The sequence below is a fragment of the Haemaphysalis longicornis genome, unplaced genomic scaffold (genome assembly GCF_048455015.1).
Source record: "Haemaphysalis longicornis isolate Haplotype H1 unplaced genomic scaffold, Haemaphysalis longicornis Haplotype H1 scaffold_5, whole genome shotgun sequence".
In the NCBI taxonomy this organism is placed as follows: domain Eukaryota; kingdom Metazoa; phylum Arthropoda; class Arachnida; order Ixodida; family Ixodidae; genus Haemaphysalis; species Haemaphysalis longicornis.
In genome coordinates, this window is record NW_027526385.1 from 58,233,318 (window position 1) to 58,248,917 (window position 15,600).

Genomic DNA, 15,600 nt, shown 5'->3' on the forward strand with positions numbered 1-15,600 from the left:
TGACGTGCTGCGCGCCGGGCTGCCGTTCGGGGTATGCTTCGGAAGCGGCCAAGTCCGTGCAGCGGCATTTCTTCAAAGCGCCGAAGGGTCCTGACGGACTGATCGAAGGCGTGGGAAAGCGCGATTCCGCGGAAAAACTTCAAGGTTACGCCGTAAACATACGTTTGTGACATTCATTGTGAGCCTTCAGACATCGTCAACTGTTACGAACACGCCGTGAACGGTCAAAGTGTAAACCGTAAGGCAGGTGGACTCTGAGGGACCGCGCGGCGCCCCGTATTTTCCCTGACATACCTGAGCATCGTGCACCAAAGACGTCAAAGTCATGCCGAAAACCACCCAAAGGGATGACAGTGGTTCCCACCTGTGTTGCGTCCTGCCAAAATGATGGGTCTTTGCGCGAAGAAACTGGCGCGAGTGGTGTGGAAAGAGCCGATGTCAGCACGTACATTGGGAACTGAGCGGTGGTTCGCGGTTATGCAGGAATTCAGCAAATGTCCGACATTTCAAATCGTAGAATGTGAAGGCTTCGCCTACCCAGGTTATCCTCTACAAGCTCGAAGATTCTGGGTGCAATTGAGAAGGGTGCAGTAGTCGGGCAAAACTTGTCGGTTGAAGTTAATTCAAGAGGTTTGCTTGTTACGCCGTGTAGCTACAACGATAAAAATGGGAATATTCACCCTCAGCTGACAAGGCAGAAGAATGTAGCAACATTTATTCGCTACATTGTTGCTAAAGATCAGCCCTTGGAACAAATATATATGTTACCTGTTATTCTGATAGAGGCGGAAAGCGAAAACACCCTTGTGTTCGAGATTTTAGCGCATGTTAAAGATCCCCTGCGTGGTCAAAATTAATCCGGATCCCTCCAGTACGGCACGCCTCATCGCCTGTGAAGCGTCGGCGCGTTAAACCTCTTATAAATTAATCTGACTAGTCAAAACTGAGAAGTGTTGCCTATCTGCAGATTGCAAAAAGAAACGAGCAGGAAAAATCAACGCAGAAGACAGCATAAGCGATGGCTCAGCGGAAAAAACTACCAGGCTAAACGCTTTAAAAAATCGGCGTATCAGGACTACAAGAAGATAAATGAAAGTTTCTGTGACCCTAACAGATAGTCTATCAGATTTACGAACCAACAAAAAAGAATAGCAGTACGACAAACATTCTTATCCGAGAAAAAACGTTTATTTCTTTTAAGAAACCACATTTATACCTGTCAAAGAAATAAAAAAACACTGGTTTAATAATTGGTTCAATATTCTTTGTTAACAGAGAAGCTGTTTAACAAATCGTAATTTTTCGTGTCCGCAGTTAAAATACCAAGAATTTGCTGAGCGCGTGCACGTGAGCGCGCACGTCAGCACTTGGTTTCCAATCGGCTCAATTGATCAGTTTTGTTGGGGTTGTAAATATGTTCTTGTGAAAACATACCTACTGCATTTGCTTCCACCGCATAAATAAAAATGTCGAGGCGTCTTGATTCCAAGTAGATGGCTGACTATTGTAGGCTTTCCCGCAGTTTCAGAAGTGTAAGACGTATTCGGGTATGCTAAACATTATTGAGCTATAAGGGATCCCGTACTGGGGGAAAACTAAACTGAAAAATAAATAAATAGAACGGGAAGCAGCCGAAGACAAGCGGACTGTGCAGTGTTTGCCTTTCCTTTTTTTTCTTCTTAAGTAAAGCTTGTTTCTCGTTATAATGTCGATAAAAATGTACAGCTCTTGTCACTAAAGCGTAAGAGTAGAACGAAGTTGGATTTTGCATGTCAAATAAGAACATTAAAGGTGTGCGGTGGTCGTTCACCGGCGCCTTTCCAAGCAAGGAGTAGCAGACGACGCGCCGAGACCGATCTCAACGCTACCGCAGCGCCACCGCCTGGTCGGCGACAGCACCGGCCCGCGCCGCGGTGCTTGGAAGGCCGCGCTCTTTGCCAACTGACCTAATCTAAAAACGTTGACTTCCATGTAAGGAATCGCGCTCGGCCACGTATATTCTCTACTTGTGTGTATTTGCACAGCTTGTCGACACATATTTATCATCGTAGTTGCTGTATTGACTCTTACAAAAGGCAAAAAAAAATAATAACCGGGGCATGACAGCCAAAAAACCGGCCAATGCCGGCCGGTTTTAGATACAGGCCGGCAACCGGCCCGCTGCCTAAAAAAAACTAAGCGGCGGTCCAAAACCGGTCAGGTGGCAACCGTAATTCTGAAGAAACATTGCACTGTCTTTTGAAAAGGTTAGCGTACACGAATTGATGTGGGGGGCACCCAATGAAAGTAAGGTCATGAATATATCAGCATTTCGGCAGAGCTCTTTATTCAGCCGGCGCAATTGTGTAGTACATTTAGAACTATATCTTTGTTTGCTGCTCAAGCTTCAATGATTGTGTTCAAGGTGGTAGGATAAGGCTTATTCCTCCGAACAGAATGGCGAGTTGAAGAAACAAGGAGGATGAGAGAACAGGAAGAGAAGATTGTTATCTTGAACCTGATATTCTGCCTTTTAACACATCTCTGGAAGCGCAATTTTGATTCAGGAGAACGGTGGCGACAGCACAATGAATAATAACATTGAAAAGAAAAAAATAGGAGGTCTGAGCCAGAAACAACAAATGGAAGTGTGTGGGCCGAAATCCCGCGACATAGTGTGCTAAAGTGAGGCAGCGAGATCGAGAAGGACCAACCTGCTTATGGTGACTAACTCTGTACTCAAGATTAAGTTATAAAAATAAACTCAGCATATGACAGAATGCTGTGATATGCTGCGGTTCAGAAGGATGATTAGAGCGAAAGGGATATTCATTAAAACAGTTCCACGAGTGCCGTGTGAACACAATAAATTCGTGGTTTAATGCGCCGACGCAATGCAGGTGATGAGGCGTGCGGTAGTGGACGGCTCCGGATTAATTTTGACCACCTGGGGATCTTTAACATGCGTCAAAATCTCGTACGCACGGGCGTTTTCGATTGTCACCTTCATCCGAAAAGCAGCTGCCGCGGCTGGGAATCGAACCCGCGTCTTCGTGATCAGCAGCACAACACCTTGGCCACTGAGCCAACGCAGCGGGTCAGTTTATTTGTGGATACTAACATATAGTACATCAGAGAAACATAAAGAGCACACAATTTTTACCATAAAAACAATTGCTGTGGAGCCAAACTTTTCTCATTACAGACACATACACAGCATCGAGACATAACAAAAAGAAAACTTGAATTTTTATACGTAAAAAGCATTGGAAAAGTGCTTTTAATAAGACGGCTTTGATAAAAAAGTCCGTTGATAACACAACATTTGATAAAGTGACTTGCATGAAATGGCTTGCATGACATGGCGCTTGACAAATTGTCTGGACACTAGGAATGTGTGGGTAGCCCTTTTGATGAAAGATTAAATTATCGTCCAAATGGTAGAGTGACTCATAGAATATCTCTCGATCTGCTATGACAGAGCAGTAGGATCTGCATGCCAATAAAGGCTCTCTGCAATCATTCTGGTTAGTCATTACTGGAGACCGGAACTTTCGGCACGAAAAATCCAGCTTTTAGGCTCCTATAATAGGCACTGAAAATAGCCATTTAGGCATATATAGGATCAGTTCACATTTACTTCAGAAGCATATTTTAGCACATTTTTTGTAAACTTGCAGTGATACCGCGGACAAATGGTGTGCTGGGGCAAAGCAATTTGCTTTTATTGCTGTTTTCAAATTTACGTGACATTCAGTTGGATTCACCACCAAAAGTAAGGACTGAAGGCAACAAAAAAAACGACACCAATGCCAATGATTTGCTGCTTGAAGTTGTGCCCCCTTTCAGTCGATAATTAAGTGCGAAAAAAACAACGCTCAACATCGATGGAAGTTGGGGGAGCGCTCTTGTACTTCTGGACACTCCATTACCTCATTCAATCTGGAATATGGCAACGTTTGCTGATGACACCATTCGGCAGATATTTTACCGCATGGATTCCAGAAATTTTATGCCAGACAGATTTAATCAAGCGGTCCTTCGGAGATGGTGGCGGATCTGTCCTGGACTTCCCAAATGACCTCAGCAGCCAGAGTGGCGCCAAAGCTCTCAGCTGCTGAAATTCGTTCTGTTAAGAATGCGAAATAAGCACACGAATGTGCCCTGTCACGTTGAAGCGTAGCGTGGTACAAATACTTTGGGCGGCGACTCTTTTGGTGATTGCAAAGCTGTTGATAGAACCGGAGTGTTTTGCGTTAGTTATGAGCACTCATCCGAGTTTCTGAAAGTGGAACAATGGGCGGTGGTAGAAGAGGCAAAATCGGTAACTGCCGCTTAAAGACATAACTGCGCTTCGAAGAAAGATCTTGACTGCAACTGATTATTCATCGTTTAGTCTCCCGTGAATCACCTCAAGCTTGGACCCTGTTTTGTGATTCCAAGCCAGCACTCCAGGTCCTCAACGGAGTTATGAGGCAAGGACCTTATTATGCCCTTGCTGCGGAAGTACTCGAATTATGCTCATTGGCACTGCAACAAGGACATGTCCTCACCATTCAGTGGGTACCAGGCCATTGCAGGCTAGCTGGTAACGACTGGGCTGACCAGGAGGCAAAGAAGGTTTCTGCAAATGCAGATGTTGTACGTCTGCCCTTCGCAAGGACGGACACGACCGCCCTTCTGTTTACCATTCTCCGCCACGCCTCGGCGAGTCACTGGTCCCACCCTGACAATTGTCATAGAAGACTACACCGCCTGGACCCCGACTGCAAGTTTCGGTTACCTCCTGGTATTCAGCGAAACTACGCCACGCTGTTTCACCGACTACGGCTTGGCGTAGCCTTTACCCGTCGCTACAAGCACCTCATTGGCTTTACGAGTGACCCCGACTGTGAGACATGCCATGTACCAGAGACTATTTCGCATGTTCGCTGCCACTGTCCACGCTATGCGCAACCTCGAGAACAATTAGTGAGAACATTGGCCCGTTTGGACTGTCGTGTGGTGTCGGAGGAAGTGCTGCTGGGACCTTGGCCAGACGCGAAGCGTTCCTACAATGCATTTAAGGGGGGACGCGGGTCTTAGAATGGTCAAAAATGGCCAAAATATCGATTTTGAGAAAATCCAATTTTTGGAATTATTGTACCTTCAAGCACCTGCCTTCAAAATATCAACGCGAAATTCCATCGGGAAATACTCGAAAATCATGTTTTGAAACGCCTCGAGGGCCACGAAATGCCCCGAATTGGGCAAAAGTTGCTTCAAATTCCCGCGCGCCCCGCGGGCGAAGCAGCCGACCGATCGCCGCCATCTTGGTCTTGTTTTGAAGCTTGTTTCTTTGTGCGCAGTGCCTATTCTGTGGACCAGTCTACAGGATAGTGTTCAGCTTTATTCTGTGGACCAGTCCACAGGATAGTGTTCAGCTTTATTCTGTGGACCAGACCACAGAATAATGTTCAGCTTTATCCTGTGGACCATTTGTGCGGCGCTTGGCGGTGCTGTTCGGCGCGGTCGTGTGTGTCGTGCAACATTTTTTTTTTTTAGATACTTATTTCAGTTTCGTAACTGCGCCGACTGTGCCTTGCCGGGTGGGCGCTCTGGTCGCAAGTTGGAGGGACTTTAGGCGGCTGCGTTGACGGCGTGCGCCGGTCCGCTGAGCTCTAAGTTGCGGCAGAGTCCTTCAATGCTTTACTGGTCACGAAACTTCGGCGCTCGCTTCATATAGGGACCGCGCGCGCCACTACAGGCGCCACCGCCGCTCGAAGGTCATCCAGCCGCCGCGCGTGCGGCGTATTTGCCAGCTCTTGGCGTGCAAGCGCTCGCTACTTTTGGTGTCTGCGCGCTGATTAAGTGTTTTTTTTCGTAGTAGTTAGCGCTGAATAGTCCAGTAATTGTGTTTATAACCTGCCTTCAATGGGGTTTTATTTTTCGAAGTAAGTTACCGTAGACGTCGGCCGCGAACGGCAACGGCTTCTGTGTGCTCTGGCACAAGCGCTGCGCTGTCATGTTTACGGATTTTTAAATCCATATTGCTTCTTTTCTTAAAGCAAAGTTGTAAATACCACACATACGGTAGCTTTGTAGTGACGGACTGCTGCGGGCCTATCGATAATACAATAAAAAACTGAAAGAAACCAAGTACGCGTCGTTTAATGAATCCGCTTAATGAATCCGTTGATTGCTCTGTAATGCACAGAACGCTAAAAGAAATAGCCCAATGGTATTGTCGTTTCGGTGAGTGGGTACATACTTGAGAACATCTAAAAACGCTGCAGAAACGCGAAGGATCAAAACACGAAGAGATATATGTTACTCCATGTATCTCTCTGCTTCCACGCTTTGCAATCCTTGCAAAAACAGGAAGCGAAAAAAGCACAATGAAACTGATTTTATCACACGCAACAAAAAATTTCTATGTTACGAAGGGAGCAAAAGAGCGTGGTCCAGCGTACAAAAATTTATTTTAGGGGTCTGTCCATCCCTTGTGTCTCGTGGTACGTGACCGCCGCATGCTTTCGGAGATGTCGCAAAGTGGGCCGCGTTGCACGCGCAAGAACCGGCTGCAACCGACAGCGCAAACTCGGCACCGGGAGCGCGAGCTTGTCTGTGTTCGCCAACGGAGGCGCGAGCGCACGTGCACTGCGAGGGGGAGATCACGCAAGAGATCACGCCACGAACGCAGGCAGTCGTTCTCGGAGATCGAACGAGACGCAAGGACCTTTGCTCGTTTCCTCTCGTCTTGTTCGGGCACAAGTTCGCCCTAAATAAAAGTTCTTTCTTTACCGTTGTGTCCCATCCTACGTGACAAATTGTGGTGGAGGTGCGGGGTAGTCCTCGATGGCGCGGGGTAGTCCTCGATGGCGCGGGGTCTTTCACCAGGCCTGGGAGCATTTACTCCGAAAATAAAAGTTGATTTGTACAATGTACGCACACAGTCTTACGTCTTCGTAATGATGTAATGGGCGAACTTTCACGGGAGAGTTACGGTTACCGATGATCTCCCCCTCTCGAGCTTCGCCCCACTTATCATCATTCATTCCGTGGATATGGCGTGGTCCAGCGTACAAAAATTTATTTTTTCGCGCTGCGATGTGCAGCACACGGAGGAAACAGAATATTCCCACGTAGCCAAGAACGACGCAAAGCTTTTCTGAACGCAGCGAGCTAGCGATCTCCTGCACTACAAAAGACTAGAATGAAACACAAACGTCTAAGAAGCAGTCCGCAGTGTGACGTGAACAGATGAACGTCGATAAAGTGAGTTGCGCGGCGTTTCCTATGCATGCATTGGAATGTTATTGCATGCATTGGAACGTTATGCATGCATTGGAACTCTTGGAACGTAATTAATTTCAGATCCATGGAAATAGGATCGAGAACATTGTTGAAGAAACAAAAAATCAAGTTAGCGACAAGGTGACACCCTTTCCATATCAAACAATATTGCCCGATGGGACGTATGACGAAAAGAGCAAACGGGCGCTCCGGTTGAAACGCCAGATAAGAAACCGGAATCGGCCACGCGCGGTTACAAAACAAACAAAACGAACCCTAAGGGATAATTCGCGGAAATATGAAAAGTAAAAGCACAAGGATGTCCCAAAGCTTTTTTCCACGCGATCCTGGGCGCAAGGTAATACAAGTTTGCAAACAGGTATGAAGCACCGCTACAACCTGACTGATATGACAAAAATCCGGCTTTAAGTTAGACTTGTACAATTCTAGGCCCACGATGCTCTCAAAAGGGTACATTGCTTTTTCCATTCTCACACACAGTGCATTTCCACACACTGTGGCACACTTATAATCGAAGCTGAAATCTCCCGTTGCTTGCCTTGGAATGGCACCCCTCCATTTCTCACACAGCTGCCCGTCGCTCGGTCAACAGAAGAAGGAAACATTTTCTGTGGTATCGTTGTACAAGGAACGACATCCCGGGACGCAACACATGTTCGGCATCGTCGTTGCACTACTTAAGTTGCATCACAAGAGCGCGATATGCACGTTACATTTTTTTCCCGCACAAAACAAACACAACTCGCCGCGGCTCCGCCGTTCGAGCCAGCGCAACGCCGCCCGAGGAGTGACCTCAGTGAGAGGGTGGCGCCACCGCGCGGCGGCCAAATGCAGCATATGAAGCTCTCCCATTCAGTTACGGAGCAGTTTCGTGACCAGTAAAGCATTGAAGGACTCTGGTTGCGGTGTGTAGTTGCGTGTCTGCTCTACAAGTTTCTTCTTTTCGCTTGCGTTTGTCTTTACCCTTGTGCGAGAACTTTGCCTCTTCAGTGCATTCAGTTGTACGACCGCGGACGAAAACGTTTCGTGACTCCGTAAACACGCTGTTTTCTTTCGTGTGCTGTCTTGGCGCCCCGACCTACCTCACAGCCGGCTGTACGAGCGGATAATAATAATAGGAATCTTTATTTACAGGAACAGTACATATAATTTCCCAGCCCACTTAAGCAGCTGACGCTTGTGAGATGGCTGAGCACATGCATTGTGCATGGGGCACATGCTTATGTCTTTTACAAAATGAACGAGGAGGAAATCTCTTGCTAAAAAGCTTTTAATAAAACCAAGCAGCCTAATGAAGAAAAAACCGAAAAATTCTTAATGCTATCACCGTCGGCAGGCGCGCATGCGTGTTCTGCCCCTTTCGTTTACCGCCGGTGCAACTACACGGTGCTCCTATGCGGTTCGGCCACAGCTCCCATGCTCCAGTTACTTCTGTTGGCACCTACTTCTTTTTAGGGGCCGAGCCGCTTATAAGGGCTGGGGCTGGCATCTCCCGTCGTCGTAATCGTCCTCTCATGTCACGGTGCTACAACACCCGGCCACTCGTTTACGCCTCGCGCTAGAGCGCTTCGTAACGCGTAATTAATATGCAGTGCCCGGAGCTTACGTGGTTACCAATTTTAGAAGAATTGTCTTCTTTCGATGTGTATGATAGTTTTTGACCACCAAAGTTCGGTGAGCGGGTTTTAAACCGACACTGATGTGTTTTAAACCAGCGTCGTAGTCATTCACGTGCCTGTTTGTTCTATATGCAATAAAGAAAAAAAAGCATAGTAAAAAAAAGAAAAACACAGAGACTCTCCTTTACGCCTCGAGCTAGAACGCTTCGTGCTTCGAAGACAAGATACTTTTATAGCAAAGCTGTATACCTCTATCCCCCCCCCCCCCGCCCCCTCCCCGACGGTTTCAACTCCGTTAATCAGAACAGCATTCCCCTTTACGCACAGCAAGCGATGCAGGTAGCGTAATGTCGTCGTCAGGCATTTAGTACACAGCATAACAGAACACACGAAATCAACAAAGACTTCCGAAGCGGCGAGCCCTACGTTCCACACCACGACGACCACGATGCGGCGAAATGCGGCCGAGTTCACGTTCACAAAAATTAGGCGGGCAAAGAAACGTCTTCAATTCCCGTGCCGACCGTTTTAACGCTACAGGACGCTCAGTTTGTGCCGTATTTGTCTCACGCGAACTTTGTAATATGTAGTCGCAATGTTTATTATAGAACAACAAGCTTGGCGTGGCTTCAGTTGACTTCGGGGCAGGCTTTCTAAAAAAAATGTTGCAGTACGTTCAAAATCGGCATCAAAAATATGTGTTACTAGGTTCATAGCCTAGGTTTTTTGTAAACCAGATCACAAACCTGTGGACAAACCACGCAGAAAACGCTAAGTTGGCCGCACAACCGCGCGCTGAAGAAGCAAGGTTCTCGCACGCGAAAAGAAGAAACTTGTAGAGCAGACACGCATGCACTACACACCGCAACAGCTCAGCGGACCGGCGCACACCGTCAACGCAGCCGCCGACACCGCGCAACACGCGACCGGAGCGCCCGCCCTGGAAGGCGCAGTTACGAAACTGAAATATGTATCTAAAAAAAAAAAAAAATGTTGCACGACACGACCGCGCCGAACAGCACCGCCAAGCGCCGCCTAAAATGGTCCACAGGATAACGGTGAACATTATTCTGTGGTCTGGTCCACAGAATAAAGCTGAACACTATCCTGTGGACTGGTCCACAGTATAAAGCTGAACACTATCCTGTGGACTGGTCCACAGAATAGGCACTGCGTTTCTTTTTCTTTTTTCTTTCCTCCTTAGTGACGCGTCTGGCGCGTCGTTCAAACGCTCTTGTCCGCAGTGACCCCACGCTTGCCGCGTTGGCGACACCGCAAAACAAAGTAAAGATCACTCCAAGGGCGTGTACTGGGCGTAACCAACCACCGAATACGTTTATTTCCCAGCTAACTGAAGTTAACAATAGAAAATCAGCCGGAACACACGCAGTAAAACACGCACATATGGTTTCGGAAAAACAAGAGAGAATAACATTTTCCTGCTCCCTTTTTACTGAGGATATTCGGTGCTGCGGGTATTCGTTGCTAGGTGCATGCAGACTGTCTTTCGGTAATTCCTCACAGTTTGAGGTACTTTCTTGACATTGGTTTTTTGCTGATGAACTGGGAAGCATGATGCCAGTCTGTGACACTGAACGCATAGTTCAAGATGAGGGGCCCCAAAAAAACGCACAGCGATCAGCTTAATTAACTCGAGTCGGTGCACCTCATGGCTGCGCGTGCACTTGAGTAGCTTGGGGCCACAAAGAATGGGAACTGCGTTGTTCACCAGCGTGCTAAGGGGTCTTGGCAGTGTTGGGAGTGTCTGCTCAGAAAATACTCGCAAAGTGTCGAGCGCGAATAGCAACTGGTCTGAGGGGTAAAGAAGTCCACCCCGGCCCTGGTTGCGGGTGATTGTGAACGGGGGTTGGTTCGTTCCAGGCTTTGTAGAAAAGGCGTCACTACTCTCGCAATTCGATCATCTGTTCGTGTATGACTCTGGCAACGTAACCACCGACATTCACTGTTGCTGATAGCTGCAGTGAAGGCAGCTGAGACGGCAAAACATCAGCGTTGAGCCTTTGAAGCTTGTGCAGATCATATCTTGAAAGTTAAGAGTTTGGCTGATAAGAAGTTGGTGGGGGTTGGGACTCAGAAGGCGGAAACGGAGACATCACTGCAGCTGTTTCTTGGGCGTGTGCGACATTCGAAAGGGCATTCGATGCTGTGATTTCGGCTTTGAGCATTTTCTGAAGTCCCGAGAGTGCAGACCGAACATTCAAAACATCGTTGGAGCCAGCAGACATGCGCAGAGTTCTAAAAAGCGGCTCTATCAGAGCGCTATATTGAAGTTGCGAGTCAGCAAGAACATGAAGTTCTCGGTTTTCAGGAGGTACCTTATATACAGGAAAAAATAGTCTCCTTCGTGGGGAACTCGCTTGGATCTCCACACCTTCTTTTGATATCTTCCAGTTCTAGGCATGGTAGCCTCGAGCCACTCAAGCCTGTCATCGTCAGCATCGTCGTAATGCCTAACATCGGGGAACTTTTGGCGTAGATGCTGGGTTGTATTGCTCGTGTCTAGAACTATGAGCCAGCGATAAATGTTCCTCATGAATGGGATGGTGGGACCTGCAGTTGCAAACGACGTGCTGCATGTGTGTCCGGCTTGTTCTCTTAATACAACGCAGCGGTCACCGCCGGAGACAGAACTTGTATGGCCCTTTCCACATTCATCTTTTCGATATTATTCGGATAAACGTGCTTTCGGCTGAGATAACGGACCGGTTTCACCGTCAGGTTATTCTGCAGCTCATAAGTATCCTTCAGCTAAGATGACGAAATTTCCCCCTTCGGTCCTACGTCAGGAGCTAAGAACTAAGAGCGTACATTCTTCAGCACATGGCAGAGGTCGCAACTTAGGAACAGAGGTCTGTTAATGTCGCACGGGTGTCCTATCAGTTCTACTTGGAACGTCACGGTGCCCTTGCCCAGCATCTTCATGGCATTTAGGTTGACTCGGTGGCCGTCGGTGACAAGTTGTACAATATGGAAACCACTTCTACTTTTTTATCACAAACACCATCAGCTCATGAAGCTGACTACCCGCTAGACCTTTCGGGAAGAAGTAGACTATATACTGGGATCCTGTACGACGAGGACAATCCACTTACAACAAAGCGTAAAACGGAGTTGGCTAAAACGACACCGCTGCTGCTACCGCCTTCTATTGAAACATCCGCTTGCCCAACAAAGCAGTCCCGCTACTGTTATGTACCCGCAGACTTCAGCCCCGAACCGGCATACTGCCACTCCGTTTGCGTGAACTCCACGCACCAACGCCACGTATCGTGTTACAGCCCGCCGCTGGCACGCTCGGGTCTTTGCCCTCTTTATGTTCTCGCTTCTCTCTCTTCTCTCGAGATCCACCCTCGGACCCCGACTCGCGAACACCTCACTACTTGACAATGAGAGAGCATCAATCACATCAACAATGACAGCACACTCTTGATTGTGGCTTGCTTAGGTTTTCTGCCTCAGTCTTAAGCGAGCTTCCAGCAGTTTTGTGAATCCCGTATCACCATTTTTGATGCCGATATACCCGGACAGGGTATTTCTGCAGGGCAGCTTTAAAAGCGCTTCACCTCGTGCGTGTTCATATTCCTTGGTAGATAGGCGTCTGAGAAGAACACAGCAGCGTTTTATTTCCTCGGACCATGTCGGCCTTACCTTCTTAAAATTCTTTGCTTGTTCAAGCAAGAATAACGCGGAAGGGTCGTTTTCAGCGGCCTTTTGCCGTATACAAGAAAGGTGCGCAGTGAAAGAATCCTCTCTCAGCTGTTTCAGTTTTTGTTTCTATCTGTCAACAGCCTGGTTTAGTTGCACAATTTGACTCCTGAGGTCTCTCTCCTTCTTCTTCCACTTTGCTTTTTTCTGTAGTCAACAAGCTTCACGCCGATCTGCCGTCAACCTGAACGCCTCCATCATGCTTGTCTTCAAGGTTCACCGCTCCAGGCTGTCCCGAATATTCATATGCTAGCGTGTCCACGGGGGCGTCGTCAAGCAGGGATTTGTTTATGGCGCAGTGTACGGAAGCGGGATCGAACGAAATGTAACTGCTGACGAAGTGTCTGTGCGCCCTGCGTCCCCAAAACGAGCCACTTTGTGCGAGCTCATCTTCCGATGAGCTCCGGTCCGGTACAGGAAATTCGGCTGCCAACGCTCAGGGTATTCTTGAAAAATTAAGACTACAGTGCCTTTCTTCAGCCGTCGCCTTTTGCCTTCGATGAAATCTTCGTTCTTGAAGTGCCGATTACACACTTTAGTGCAGCAAGACGAAACGTTCGGTGCCCAGCCATGGATCTCGACGAATCGCGACAAGCCATTTACTCCTCAAGCCAATCTCGGATGGACTTTCGTGAAACGATAGCCCTTGCGTCGTTTTCTTCTCGTATGATTTGCGCAGAGGCACACAACAGTAATCCATCTAGCGAACCACAGCCTTTCGCTTACAGAAAGCCACCTTGAACAAGGTCAGGGCTGTCACTGTGAGCACCCTCCCGTACGGTGCAACGGCTTACGACCTCAACAAGACCCACACCAAAACCATTCAGGTGCTACATCGGGCGACCCTCCGGACAGTCAGCGACAGTCAGCGACTGACAGCGACAGTCAGCGGACAGTCGGCGGACAGTCAGCGACAGTCATTGGTAAATTGGAGCAAGCTGTAGGTCTTCCTCCTATTGGAGCCATTATTCAGCAAGCCAAAGTCCAGGGGGACTTCAAAAGACCCCTTACACAAGAGGGACACGCCTTAGCCGCGTGGGACGCCAGAGCACTACCAGCACTTTCCGGCTACCCAGCCTCCATAGCAGCATGGCGGCGACCAGCACTTGATACTTATACGCAGAGAAAACCTGTAGAGCGTAGTAATAGATCATTGCGATAGCGGCGAATCGGACGCCTCCAAAGAGATCTCCTTCAGAACGAAATTGACATTTGCACAGGCGCAAGCATAAACCATTACGGCGCTGGTCTTGCTTGGACATGTCCCGAGGCCCCGGTTCCTTCAGGGTACTCCACCGTACTTGGCAGAGAAGTTTCCGTCCTCAATGCGGAGCTATACGCTATTACCTACGCAATGTCAGCTATCGCCTTTGATTGCGACCTACCTCTAACGCCCTCCATACGCATACTCACAGATTCTTACGAGGCCCTCACAGCTTTGAGATCGCATAGTTCAACCCACCCTGACGCCCATGAAATTTTCTTTCAGATTCAACTCCTGCGCCGGAACAATACCAACACCCGCATCGACCTGGCCACAAACCATTTTCTTCAGGCAACCAGGCGGCTCCCCAAGGCCGTCCAGGAGAATTCTCTCTCGCACCCTCTGGTGCCTGGGGTAAGGCCGTCACCGTCCCCTTCGCCCTCCCCAGCGATGCGCATCCACCAGTACGAGAAGGATCGACGCGCCCGTCTGAAAGCGCAAACTCCAGCTGGCTACCCCAGCCGAGTACCACCTCTTCCCTGCTCAAGCGAAATCTTCATTAACAAATATATTGCAAAGGCAGCCTGCACCTGAAACACTTATAAAAATAAGTGTAACTGATTATGTGTAAGTGTTCAGCAAGGGCCGGCCTTCAACACATTTTATGGGCCTGCCCCCTTAAAGTTAACACCACACCTTAAAGGAGCCATGAAGACAAAATACAAGTTGGGTTTATTAGAAAGACTGCTTAGTTCCGATAACAGTGATACCAATATCATCGCAATCTTCGAACAAATAACGGAGATATTAAAGAAAACGTGTGAAGCCGTGGCGACCCCCTAGGCAATTTCCCGCAACTTTTCTATGACGTCACGGAACCTTGTTTGTGCGATTGGCGGCCGCCTAACTGACCTGTCGCGACGACACATGGCTGGACGTCCGTAATGGGGCCTCTAGTTCCATTTGACCGCATCACTTGAATGCTAACGTGCAGTTAACGCACTAAAAATTATATTTTATTGTTGGCCCGTATGATGTAATTCTTGCTCATAACACGTCACTGTGGCGCAAAATTTGAAAGTTTTTAAATACTTCTTGCTTTTTTTTCGTTAAAAAAACACCTTTTGTGGCTCTAATGGAGCTGAGTGAGATACTGAGTCCTAGTGCTTTCAAATTAAACGAACTTGTATTTTCTCTTCATGGCTCCTTTAAGCACTAGACATAACTTCCTCAGAGCAGTGGGAGACTGTGCTGCTCAGTTCAGACCCGGATGTTCAACTCCGGGCCGTCCACATGGCCGAAGACGCCGCCAGGGCGCAAGGGTTCCTGGCCGCCGTCAAGGGGGTGGGGGGGAGAGAATGAAGGGGTCTCCTATCTCATTTATTCCCTTACCCCCTCCCCGGGTACAATAAAGTTATGCACCCACTCACTCTAGACGGGTCCGGGAAGCGAGTGTGTATTTCACTTCAGGTGTAGGCACGTCGCGTGAGAGAAGAGAATATGAGATGGACGTGATCGCCTGATGACGCGAGATGAAGGCTCCCACTTGAGCGACGCCTAGCCGGCAGCGCCGGCTGCACGATATTTGAAACGGAGCTTTTCGCTGCTTCGGCGTTCGGCGTGATGTGGTCTCGGTGTCCGGTCGGGCCCACCGGCCGCTGGAGCGGTGAAGAGCATTTCTCGTTCCGTCGGTGACAAATAATAAAAGTGAAAGGCAGCAAACGTTCCCGCCGGTCGGCCATGGCTTGGTGACGTCAAAGCTACCGTTGGCTAGCG

At 48.4% G+C, this 15,600-nt stretch overlaps 1 pseudogene; it reads right to left on the minus strand.

The window, feature by feature from the left end:
- Positions 1 to 10,412: 10,412 nt before the first annotated feature.
- On the minus strand, positions 10,413 to 14,166 carry LOC144139693 (uncharacterized; annotated as a pseudogene).
- Between the last annotated feature and the right edge of the window lie 1,434 nt (positions 14,167 to 15,600).